The sequence below is a fragment of the Capsicum annuum genome, chromosome 1 (genome assembly GCF_002878395.1).
Source record: "Capsicum annuum cultivar UCD-10X-F1 chromosome 1, UCD10Xv1.1, whole genome shotgun sequence".
NCBI lineage: Eukaryota > Viridiplantae > Streptophyta > Magnoliopsida > Solanales > Solanaceae > Capsicum > Capsicum annuum.
Window position 1 is genome coordinate 195,331,942 of NC_061111.1, and position 14,261 is coordinate 195,346,202.

The following is a 14,261-nucleotide window of genomic DNA, read 5'->3' on the forward strand; positions in this document are numbered from 1 at the left end:
ATCATGTTCTTGGCTTTAACTCCAGAAAGAGGGTTTAGCCCTTAACGGAAATATTCATCATCCAATACCTTGGAATGATGATACAAACCATAACATAACCTAAATTAAAGAATGATAAAACCTAAAAAGATGTTGTGGTAGCCTCCAATGATGTCCCAAGTGATCTAGGGTGTTCCAAGATGATTAAACAAGAGTTTGAGATGTTATATTTATAATATACAAGTCATAAACCGACTTGGGATAGCTTTACAGGGCATTTTCCTTTAACTGGGCTGAATTATCCCCATTTTAGGCATCATCGCGTTGCGGTGACATGCTAGTTCAGAATTGTCAAAAAGTCTTTCCAATTTCAGTGTCTCATTGCTATTTCAACGCGTCACGGAGCCTCCGCAAACCACCTTATATGTCACACGCTCCATATCGTCAATAATTTAGGACTCTTCTAAATCCAGTGGCGTTTTTAAATCATCCATTGGATACACCTACTGGTCATACGCTCCCCCTATATTTCAGGGGTATAAATTGCGTCAATTTTTGTATTGTGCTTTGGTTGAGCCATTTCGAACCTGCTTGAGTTTTTTTCACTTTATGTGAAGCTTATTCATCCTTTATATATCATTATAATAAATTCACAAAGCATACTATTGCATTAACCACAATCATTTAGAGCTCCAAAAAACACAACATCCTCAACAATGAACTAGAAACATGAGCTAAGCATAGGCTAAATTCACATTGAGCTTTAACTCATTGTTTTGACTCTTTTCTTGATCCAGTTGACCATTGAACGTTATAAATAAGATGTTTTACATATAAATACATAATAAAAAACTTATTAAATCATTAAAATACATTATAACCCAACACAATAGACTAGAAAAACACCTAGCTCAAGCTAGTAACACTAGTTTAATCGGTTGAACTCTAGATGCTCAAATTGAATCAAAACTCATGTGAAACCACCATTAAACATTGTAAACGCATACTTGGACACATAAATGGTCATTTATATCATTATCAACACATATATCATAAGAATCATCCTCAAAATAAGGCTAAAAAGGCTAGAATAGTAATGGTAGAATGCATAAATACACCCAAAACATCACCACCCCATACTTAAAGACTTGCTCGTCCTCGATCAACTCTTAACTATAAAACCATGAGTTGAAGAGACTCCACACTTCTACTACATGCAAGACACTCAAGCTAGCACTACAATGACTACATAAAATGCAAGTTCACAACACTAAGAATGTTATACACAATTGAAAGCTCAAGAATACTACTTCTAAAACATCCTAGCCTAAAGAATGGACTCCACAAGTATCAAACTGATGCTTATAGTTCAATCGAGGACATCATACAAATCACCCACATTCATCAAATATGTACCCCTCACAATAATAGAGTTTCCTATAACTACTCAAAATTATGCAATTCATAACATGATGGGTTTAGGAATTAAGTTACACTCACTCTCACAAAGAATTCACAAGTTACACACAATGAACCACAGGCTTGCCCTTAGTGTAGTGCTTCACTAATAGTCAAATGTAAAGCTTAGGATCAATTAGGACATTACCAGGTTATAATGTAGGCTAGGGGATGAGTAGGAACTATTTGTGAATAGTGACTAACCTCTCTTAGCTCTTTAATACACTACATGAAACATTTAAATCAAATATCCACCAACCAATTACACTTTTTCATCCACCCATACCTTTTATTTTCGCCCTTTATCTTTTAAGTATTTTCACAAACACTTGGTTGACGCATAGTTTACTACCATAAGAATCTATTTTTCTCTTTCTTTTCTGTCATGCTAATATTTCTAATATTATTTATATCACATTGGTCCACCGCAATTCAATTATAAACATCAATAACTCTTACCTTGGAGTGTCAATTTCACATTTCTCTTTTTCAATTTCTTAACTCCTTATTAAATTTATTTTTCATTAAAGCACTTAAGAGCATTTTTGGATCAAATTATAGTCTATCAAAAAAGGGATTAGGCTACTTATGAGGTTTCCAAAGAAAGAGATAAAGGCTTAATGGGGTTTAACTAGGATTATTCATAAAAGTAGGTCAAAAGAAGGTGTAAACAAGGCTATCAAAGAAATTCCTATATCATCTCCTAAATCCACATTCTTTATTTAACTTCACACACACACATCGGGCAAGTTCTAGACATCACACGTAACAAGAAATATAAAAAAATCTCACACGCACAGGGAAGATGCTCAACTTAATAGGATCATCATAGACTCCCAACCAAACAATAACATGAATTCAAATTTAAGCCACAGATACACGAGTCACAAATATGAGCCTAGGAGTATAAAAAGTAGAAATTCTCATAATCTACATTCTTTTGCCAAAGAAAACACTTGCATCATGTAATAAAAAATAGCACCAACAAGAATATCTTACTCATTTTTTAAAAAAATTGAGCCAAAATTTGGGAATTTTCTCACCCCAAACTTAAAAATCTACTTTGTCCCCAAAGTGAATTCAAAAGTAAGAGATAAAAATAATCCCCGAGACTCTAGGCCTAGATAGTAGCATCTTAACACATAAAGGAGATCCGCGGAAACCCCACACTCATTCTTTGCAATGGTTCAAACTCAAGTTTATAGTACTCAGACTTCCCATTAACCTGTGACTCAACCAAAAATAAAAACTATGTGAAATAAAAACTAAAAAATAAGTAAAAAGAAAACATACCCTAGCTTGGGTTACCTCCCAAGAAGAACCGAATTAAGTGCTGCAGCACGACCCAATTCAACTTTTTCCTCCACCTTGAGGATATAAATTTCACTCCCAACTTAGCATCCATATTTTTGCCTCACTCATAAGGAGGTGGTACAAATATTAAGGAGCCGAGTAATGGAATGTGCATGGTGAACCACTCATCCCTAAAGTGAGGTGTGTTTTCATATTGCTTATCTGGTGTAAAATAAAGAATATAGGATACTTGTTCCTAATATCCACACTCTTATGCTACTTTAAATGATTCCACAGACAACACATCATCTAAACATAATGTAGAAAAGTGCTTCGAGTAAGGCCCAACTAATCCTACTTTAAAATTTACACTATTGACTACGCACTAACTTCTATTCACCTTCTCAATTTCAGTCTCAAGATAAAGATGACAATCGAATGGCTGTGATTTAGGTGTTTGCTCCAAAAATTGGCAATATCCTCCTCATATTTTTATTTTCTTAGCCACTGTAGACATGGTGGTAGTGGTATCTCCTCAACCTGTTTAACAATTTTAGTTTTTGAGTACATAGAATTTCTTGAATTATCCATAACTTCATCTACAATGGGTTAGAGAGTCAACTCTGTATCTATCTCCAACTTATTATCAAATTTCTCAGTATTCTCCTAATAGTTCTTCATGTCTGCGAAGAATATTACTTGATATGCTAAAAGTTGTTTCATCATCTCTTCCAAGTTGCTAGTTTGAGTTTTGGCATACATATTTTGTTGTTGCTGCTGAAATAATTGTTGGTTGTTCCATAATTGAATTTGTGACTGATTTAGCCCTATTTGATTGTAGTAGTTTGTATAATTATTCCTCTCAGCATAGCCCACAAATAATTCTGAATCGGGATTGATAGCACACATTATTGAAGTATGACTATTTTGACCACAAACCAAACACCAAGTTGTAGAATGCTCCATAGATAGAATAGTATCCGCATTATATTGTGTTCAATCCATGCACTTCCATTAAATTCTGAAAAATAAGCCACTTGGTGTGGTCCCCCACAAAAAACAACAAGAATTGTCATCACTCAAAAACCATCTATCCTAGGTTGACATCTCGAGAAGAGTATGATAAAAAGAAAAATAAAAGAGAATTAAAAGCAACTAAATAAAAAATGTTTACAACTAAATATAGAGAAACTAAAATAAGATAGTTTCCTAGTTACAAGTCTCCGGCAACGGTGCCAAAAACTTGATAGTTCCTAAGCACACACGCAAGTGTACGTGGTCTTATCAAGTAGTAACGTGGCTTTAAGAAAGCCCAAGTATAGATCTATCAGGGACTTGCATTCACGGACTATCTAATTCTAGTTTAACCAATTAAGGAGAGTAGCAAATAGAGTTTTAGAATTGTAAATTAAAAATAAAATAAACAATGCAAAAAAATAAAAATCTTGGGACAATCAATGGATAAAAACCAAGGGTTAAAGCACTTCGAACAATCATACAATGTTTTGAACTTCATACGTCAACTAGTTTATCTTGGTTGTTGATTCGTAGGATTAATTGCATGATCACGGTTTCCCAACCTCCAATATTTTGCCTAATATGGACATTACAACTACATCGTTGAGCGGGGATGCAATAGTCCAATTAAACGTATTAAAGCTATCATCCTACATTTGAATCAAGTAAGGCATCTAAATACATCTTTGTCTTAGATGCAAAGTTCAATTTTTTATTTTATAAAAGAATGAAAACCCAAACTTTATTTATTCCTATGTTCTATCTCTCTATTCCCTCTTTCGAGATTAAAAGGTTGATAATATATGTATTTTATGGGTGATTAATCCATAAAATAATTAAAATAACAATAAAAAAACAACCAATAATGATAAGCGAATTAAATGAAATAATCTAAAACAATAATAATCATGTTCTTGGCTATAACACCGGAAAGAGGGTTTAGCCTTGAATGAAAATATTCATCACTCAATCCCTTGGAATGATGACACAAATCATAAAAAAAATAAATTAATTAATGATAAAACCTAAAAAAAAAGTTGTGGTAGCCTCCAATGATGCCCCAAGTGATCTAAGGTGTTCCAAGATGATTAAAATGGAGTTTAGGACATTATATTTATAGTATACAAGTCATAAACCGACTTGAATTAGGTTTCCACGTCATTTTCATTCAGCTGGGCCAAATTATCCCGATTTAGGGCATCAGCGCGTCATGGTGACATACCAATTCATAATTGTCAAAAAATATATCAATTTCCAGTGTCTCGTCGTAATTTCAACGTGTCAAGGAGCATCCTTAAACCCCATTATAAGCTACACGCTCAATATCTTCAATAATTTGGGACTCTTATGAATCTATTTTTGTTTTGAACACATCCATTCCCACTCCTTCTATATTTCACGTGTCCCTTAAATTTCAGGGGTCTAAATTGCATCAATTTTTGTATTGTGCTTTCGTTGAGCCATTCTGAGCATTCCTAAGTTGTTTCTACTTCATTTGAAAGTTATAAATCCTTTATATATCATAATAATCCATTTACCAAGAATCCTATTGCATTAAATACAACAATTTAGAGCTCAAAACAACACAACATCCTCAACGATGAACTAGAAACACGAGCTAAGCACAGGCTAAATTCACATGTAGCTTTAACTCACTGTTTTGACTCTTTTCTTGATCCAATTGACCCTTTAACATTATAAATAAGTTTTTTTTATATATAAATACATAATAACAACCTTAGTAACTCATTAAAACACATTATAACCCAACACAATAGACTAGAAAGACACCTAGCTCAAGCTAGTAAAATTCTAAATGCTCAAATTGAATTAAAACTCGTGTGAAACCACCATTAAAAATTGTAAACACTCTATTGGACACATAAATTATCATTTATATAATTATAAACATATATATCACAAGAATGATCCTCAAAACAAGGCTAAAAAGGCTAAAATAGTAACACTAGAATGCATAAATATACCCAACATCAGGATAAGCCCAAGATAACCTTTAGGAATCTATTGGGGATTAAAGAGTTGTTGTTGATGAAATTTGGGTTAAGTGATGCACCAAAATCCTCTATGAGTTTGATGAATGGTATTTTTAAGTCTTTTTTGCATTCATTTATGATTATTTTTATTGATGGCATTTAGTTTACTCCAAGAGTAAAGAGTAATATAAATTTCATCTTTATAGTATTTTGGTAATTTTGAAGGGGACGTAGTTGTATGTTATGTTCTCTAAAATACAAATCCTGGTTATTGTCTATTACCTTTTCTGGAAATGTGGTTTTAAAAAAGAGGGTGATGGTAGATTCCCAGAAGATTAAGCTTATCAATATTTGGTTTTGAGCTAGATCTATGATTGAGGTTAGAAATTTAGTGTGTCTTGCTAGTTATTATTGCCGGTTTTTCAGACTTCGCCTCTATTTCTACACACTTGATAAACTTTCCCTAGAAGAAGGTTCCATTTGTATGGTGTGATAACTATTAAGTGGGGTTTCAAAAGCATAAGTCCCTTTTGACTATGGATTTCATTCTTGCCTTGCCAATTTATCGTAAGGGTTGTATTATGTTTTATGATGCTCCACACTTGGGTTAGGGTACTTTGTTAATGTAGGATAAGAATGTGATTACTAATAATTTATGGAAATTAAGCCTCGTGAGAATAATTGTCCCACCTATCATTTGGAGTTTGCACCAGTGATTTTTGCACTTAAGATTTGGAGAAACTGACTCTATGGTATAAATTTGAAGTGTTTACAAAGCACCGTATCTTGCAATATCCTTGCACCCAAAAGGATTTGAACTTGAGGTAGAGGAGGTGGATGAAATTATTCAAGGATTATGATGTGGCCATTCATCACAATCCAGGAAAGGCCAATTGCAAAATTTGATTTTGCCTAAATTACACCTCCAAGAAAGTATAAAGTGGTCGCTTGTCAAATTTAGAACCTTAAAATTTTGGTGTATATCACTTGAGTAATTGTTCAAAAATCTATGACGACATTGTTTAATTCGAAATTGCAGAAAGTAAATGGGGGCTTTTGTAAAAACAAGATGTAACCCTTCACATTTTTGGGCTTGAATTTGAAACGTCGTTCCTATATGTATAGAACCTAAATCAATGATTTCCATGTCAAAATAAGTTTTTTTATCAATCCAAAAGTTTGGGAACATCTTGGGATAAGAATCGAGAAGATAAAGATCTCCTAAGTTAAAGATGAGTTGAGACCTTTATTACTAATTGAATTTTAGTAGATGTTTCAATGAGGGTCAACTTCAAATGATCATTACTCCTGTAATATAACAATTTAGGTGGACTACTTGATAAAAAATAAAAGATCTTTAATTCCTCTTTCCAACGCATCTGATTTCACCTGAATCCGATACTATAATAGAAAGTTATGCTCATTTTACTTGGGAGAGTTTGTGTGTCAAGTAGGTGACGACTAAGTTGATGAGCCGTCAACAAAGTGATGAGCTGTGAGCTTAGGTTTTCAACCTTAAACATTAAATGTCAGAATCCAACTAGATATTGACAACTAGGGTGACGAGTTTTCACCAAATTGATGAGCCGTCAACCCAAGTCGTCAATTAAAGAATTCATGCAATTTTTTTGTTTTCTAAAGGGTGTTTTGGTCTTTTCCTCACTTAAAACCCTACCCCCATGACTTAAATAACCCTATAAACATTGACTTATCAGTTACATATTTTTTAACGCTCATTATCCCCTCTACTCACATAAGAAAGAAATTAGGGTTTCTTTCTAAAGTTCAACTTCCAAGGATCCAAATTCATGTCCATCAAGAAATCAAGAAATTTAGGTAAGTAGGGTTTGAACAAGGATAACCTTTTCTCCTTTGTAACGACATGAAACCACCTCCCAGGATGTCACATGGTGCTTATGGCTTAAAGTAGCCACAAGCTAACCCTTTGAGCCTGTTTCTACTAATAACACTCATTTCAAGATGAAATAATTCAAACACTAGCATCGTCATATCATATAAAAGGAAATACGAGGAAAATGCTTGGTCCAAACGATCATAATACTGGAAACCTCAACACAACCACAATCTGATAACTAGTCAGACAAAGCCTTTACTAATCCATCAACTAGAGAGCTATTGGGACAGGTTCCCAACTGACTCAAAATGAACTGGAAATAACAGCATAGTCTCTCAAAATATGAAGATGTCTGAATATAGGTCCTCGAACCATGAGGACTCACCATTGTAGGAATGTAGATAGAGGTACTCGGAAATCACTGACGTGGTTGGGACTGAGCACCTAAACCTCATTATACGACAATGTTGCACAGACATATATGTGCATCAACACTTGAGAATGTACTGAGTATGAGAGGGTGCATGCATTTATATAAAACAACATCACTACTCTTTAATCAAATCATGCATGTAATAAGAAATGACTCACATGGCTTGAGTAAGTATAAAATGTGAAGCTCATGAATCATGTAAAATGGAACATGTAACACAATCTCGTGAGTCATTATACTTTCATCTTTGAAATTTGTACTCTTCTCTTATTCTCATTACTCAAGGCTAAAGGAAACTTTAAGCAATTCTTTCAACTCATGCATATGTCTCATGGAGAGTAAAACTTCTTCAATGCTCAAGAACTCATAACTCTTTTGAACTCAATACATGAAATTCAAAATCATATAACTTTGGAACATATTTGAAGGAATTTCAATCACGTTACGAAAATATCTCATTTCAAGTTTTAGGGGAAAATACTCATATCAAGGGAAAGTATTTTAGTTTTAAAAGAAAATATTATATCTCAAAGCTTCAGTTTTAAGTGAAGATATTCTATCTCATTGGAAAATACTTTAGTTTAGGGAGTTTCTCTTAACCGACATAAACTATGCGAGCTACATGGAGTCCAATATTTTGTCCGCTTAAGGAAGAGACCTAACGTTGGGAGGAGGCGTCCTACTCTTGCCAAGGAGTATAACCTCAATTCTGTGATCACTTATCTTTGCCTCTAGCCCAATATCTTAGACTTAGGCCCAACAATCATCTCGGACTTACGCCCAACCTACGGTGGCACATAGTTCTGGTGTAAGAAACCATGGTAACTTACCCCACTCGGTGCTAAATACTAGCCCCTTTGATTTATCTCGCTCATCTCATGAAAATCTACTTTAGAATAATCTCATGGTTTAATAAGAACCCAATAATCAAAGTTATAATCTCATCTAGTAGAGTGGATTTAAAAACCCAATGACCATTAGGTCAAAAAATTTATCAACAATCTCAGAATACTCAAATCATAGGTGCTTATAGCAAAAGAGTTCATAAAATCTTAAGACTCAGGTAGGGCTTACTAACCCATAATTTAATATCAAGTTAAAACTCATCAAAAGCATAATAGATAGCATATAGATTCATAAATCATGTAGAAATCTAGAAATTTCAACAATTTGTCTCAAAATCTCAACATACTCATATACTTCAATATCTCAAATATTTCCACTATTAACTTCTCAAGGATTAAAATCATGGGGTATAGACCCCGCTGCAATTTCTTAAGAAAACATGTAAAATCATGCCATTAGACTCTCAATTCAAGGGAAACATCAAAATCTTGCAACCAATAACAATGGGTGAAAACCCCTAATCAATTTCATGTAAAATCTCATCAATTGTAGAGAATTGTAGTTTACATAAGCTTTTGGGAACAAGGATAAAAGGATTACCCTTGTTCAAAACCCCATATACCTTGAATTAGAAAATTTGGATGAACTCTCGTATTTGGAACTCTATTCGTACTCTTGAATGAGGGTTCTTGAAGCCCTTGAATTGGGAACCTTGAATCTTGACTCAATTTAGAAAATCTATGGTGGATTCATGAGATTCTTGGAAGAGGTTTTGGATACGTAGAGTTCTTGTTGAGAGAAAACTTGAGAAAAAATCATAGAATGCTTGTAAATGACTTCAATTTGGTGTTTGCACGGTTTAAGAGGCTTTGAAAAAGTCTAAAGTGCCCTTTTTAACTTCTGTACGAAGCTGGAAAAATTGAATTTGAAACTCGATTTTATGGGCCACCGCAACGCATCACTATCGCGGTGGCTCACTGGAAATTTACAAATGGGAATCTGGGAGTCACCGCAATGTAGAGCCACTGCGTTGTCTCACTGGTTGGGACCTAGAACTTTAGTGCGATGCGTTACAATCGCTCTAGGCGACTTGAAATTGACTATTGTGAAATTGGGGTCCTCAGCGATGCGCCACTATCGTGGAGTTCCACTGGAAATTGACAATCATCAAATAGACCCTATCAGCAACGCGCCAAGCACTAAAATGATGTTGTTTTATGACTAGGACTTAAATTAGCCATAACTTATTACCCGGGTATTGGATTTAGGCGAATCTTATATCGCCACCTTATCAAATTTCCCATGTGATAAAAAAGTTGAAATTAGGGAAATTCTATATGGTTAAAATGATACTTAGGAAGTCACTTCTCAATCTTTTAGGGCCGGAATTATACCTCACTTGACACGCCCTAAGGTTTATTCTAAGAGAGAATTTTGTGGGGTCTTACAATATCTCCCCTTGGAAATATTCATCATCGAATGTTGCTAGTTGGACTAGGCACACAGGAAAAATAGAGTACACATAGCTGAATCTCTCTTAGAAATTGCAAGAACTCATGCAAGAATAGATACATATAGCTGAACTTTAGATTAGAAGGGCTGAACTAAGGTAGAATAATACCTTCAGATTAATCTGAACTTGCGGAAAAGAGGTTCGGGTACTTGGCTCGTATGTCTCTTCTGCCTCCTAAGTAGCACCCTCAACAGACTGGTTCCGCCACAAAACTTTGACCAAGGGAACTTCTTTGTTCCTTAGTCTACGGATCTAAAAATGTAGGATCTCAACAGGAATCTCATCAAAGAAAAGACTATTCTGAATATCGGCATTCTCTGAAGGATGTACTATAATGGAATCACCAATATGCTTCTTAAGCATAGAGATATTAAAAATAGGATGAACATCTGACAACTCTGCGGGCAACTCAACCTTACAGGACACCTTACCAACACGACTCAAGACTCTATAAGGGCCAACATAACGGGGAATAAGCTTCCCTTTTTTACCGAACCTTTTCACCCCTTTCATGGGTGAAATCTGCAAGTATACCAAATCACCTACTTCGAACTCAAGATCTCTTCTCCTCGCATCAGCATAAGACTTTTGATGACTCTAGCCGGTCTTCAACCTTTCTCTAATCAACCTAACTTTCTCCATAGCTTCAAATACTGCATCACGCCCAGTCACGGCAGCATCACCTACTCCAAACCAACTATGGGTGATCTACATTTCCTACAATACAAGGCCTCAAATGGTGCAATCCTGATGTTAGCATGGTAACTATTGTTATAGGGAAACTCTATCAATGGCAAATGCTCATCCCAACTACCTTTGAAATCAAGACCATATGCCCTCAACAAATCTTCTAAGGTCTGAATGGTCCTCTCAGTCAGATCTTCTGTCTGTGGATGAAAAGTAAAACTCAAAAGAACTTGGGTACCAAAACCCTACTGGAACGCCCTCAAAAATTAAGAAGTAAATTGAGTGCCCCAATCCAAAATGATAGATGAGGGAACTCCATGCAGCCTGACTAACTCCCGGATATACAATCTAGCATAATCCTCAGTTGTATAAGACATTTGCACGGGTAAGAAATGTGCGGACTTAGTCAGTCTTTCTAGAACAACCCAAATAGAATCATGATGATGACGCAAAAGAGGCAACCCAGTTACGAAGTCCATATTCACTACCTCCCACTTCTAATTGGGTATACCAAACTCTAGCATCACACCCCTAGGTCTTTGGTGTTTTACCTTAACCTGTTGGCACATTGCACACGATGCTACGAATTTGGCTATATCCTTCTTCATACCATTCTACCAATAGATTCTCATAAGTTGCAATATATCTTGGTAGTGCCGGGATGAATAGAATACTGCGAGCCATGCGCTCTAGCCATAATCCTCTGCCTCAGATCAACAACACATGGAACACATAATGGTCCTTAACTACCTCTTTAAGTCTGACCAAACTAGGATCTCTATCTTGCTTCTCCTTCACTTCTGAAACTAAAGAGGATTCGGAACTACTTTGCACCAAAGTACTCCCCTTGGCTGAATCAAGTAACCTAACACCCAATCTAGCCATACAATGCACATCATGAGATAAATCTTTCTTACCTTCCTCTACATGAGCAACACTACCTATAGACAATCTTCTAAGGGCATCCGCCACTATGTTGGCCTTGCCCGGGTGATACAACACACTCATATCATAGTCTTTTAACAACTCCAACCACCTCCCCTTCCTAAGATTCAACTCCCTCTGAGTAAATGCATACCGTAGGATCTTATGATCAGTAAACACATCAACATGAACACCATAAAGATAGTGTCTCTAGATTTTCAAAGCAGAGACCACTGTAGCTTACTCAAGTTCATGGGTTGGGTAATTCTTCTCATGCGAATTTAACTTTTTAGAGGCATAGGATATAACCTTACCTCTTTGCATTAACACACAACCCAAACTAATTCTAGAGGCATCACAATACACCACAAAACCATCTATACCATCAGGAAAAGTTAACACAGGGGCTGAAGTAAGTCGAGCCTTCAACTCCTAAAAACTCTTCTCACAAGAATCTGACCACTGGAACTTAACTTTCTTTTGGGTCAATCAGGTCATGGGAGACACAATAGAAGAGAAACCCTCAACAAAATGGCGGTAGTAGCCCACTAGACCCAAGAAACTCCTAATGTCAGATGGGGAGATAGGTCTAGGCCAATTTTTCACAGCTTCTGTCTTTTGGGGATCAACTCTAATACCTTTGGCTGAAATGATATGACCCAAAAAGGCTATAGAACTTAGCAAAAATTCACACTAACTGAATTTGGCGAACAACTAGTGATCTCTACAGGTTTGCAAGACAATTCTAAGATGATTCATATCACCATTGTCATTACGGGAGTACACAAGGATATCATCTATGAAAACAATGACAAACATATCGAGATATTGCTTGAACACTTGATTCATGAGGTCCATAAAAGCTGTTGGGGCATTGGTTAGCCCAAAAGACATGACTAAAAAACTCAAAGTGACAAAAGCAGGTTTGGAAGGCTGTCTTTGGAATATCACATTCCCTCACTTCAAGTTGATGATAGCTAGATCTAAGGTCTATCTTGGATAAATAACTTGCACCTTGCAACTGATCAAACAAGTCATCAATTCTCGGAAGAGGGAACTTATTTTTAACTATGACCTTGGTAAGTTGATGATAGTCAATGTACATACACATAAAAATGTCTTTCTTTCGCATGAATAAGATAGGTGCGCCCCATGGACAAATACTAGGCCTTATGAAACCATTTTCAAAAAGATCTTTGAGTTGCTGTTTCAACTCCTTAAGCTCAGCTGGTGCCACACGGTATGGAAGAATAGAAATAGACTGAGTATCCAGAAAAAGGTCAATCCCGAATTCTATCTCTCTATCAGGAGGTACCCCTGGGAGATCTTCAAAAAAACATTTGGAAACTCATTAATAATATCAACATACTGAATAGTTGGAGCCTCGAACTTAGTGTCTTTGACTCTAACTAGGTGATAGATACAACCGTTAGATATTAGCTTTCTAGCTTTGAGATAGGAGATAAAATGGCTCCTGAGAGATACCGAACTTCGGGACCACTGAAAAACTGGTTCATCAGGAAACCGAAACCTGACCACATAGGTACGACAATCTATAAACGCATAACTAGAATAAAGCCAATCCATATCTAGAAGAAGGTCAAAATCCACAATGTATAACTCTATCAAATCCGCAAGTATGACCCTATTAAGAATAGTAACAGGACAATCTATATACACTTGTTTAGCAAAAACAGACTCCCCTACTGGTGTGGAGACTAGGAAAGGCTCAAGAATCCTTTCGAGTCTCATTTTGAAATTCACAGCCATAAGTGGGGTCACATAAGAGAGATTTTACCTAGGGTCTAAAAACACATAGACATCAAAATAAAAGATGTGGAGTATACCAGTAATAATATTGGGAGTCCTCCTCTTCTGTTGGGATGGTAAGGCATAGAATATGTTCTGGCGTTGACTGCCAGTAGTGCTAGATTAAGCGCCCTCAGCAGGGGCGGGATAGGGTGCAGGAGCTGGTGCACTAGTAACCAATGCCTAAGGTCGGACATCTCTATTCCTTGTCTAGCATAAGGAAAATCTCTAAATTTGTGGCCCTGCTTACCATAACCAAAAAAACCCCTTAGATCTACAAAACACTCACCAGGAAGATCCTTACTACACTTAGCACAAGGAGGATAATGTGGCCTATTACCAACACTATTTTGTGACCTAGACATAACAGATCTTTCCCCTTACTCCTGCCTGCTTCTGGGCGCGGGAGCACTAGCTGATGAAGGCGCTGGCATAGACACATGCCTCTAACAC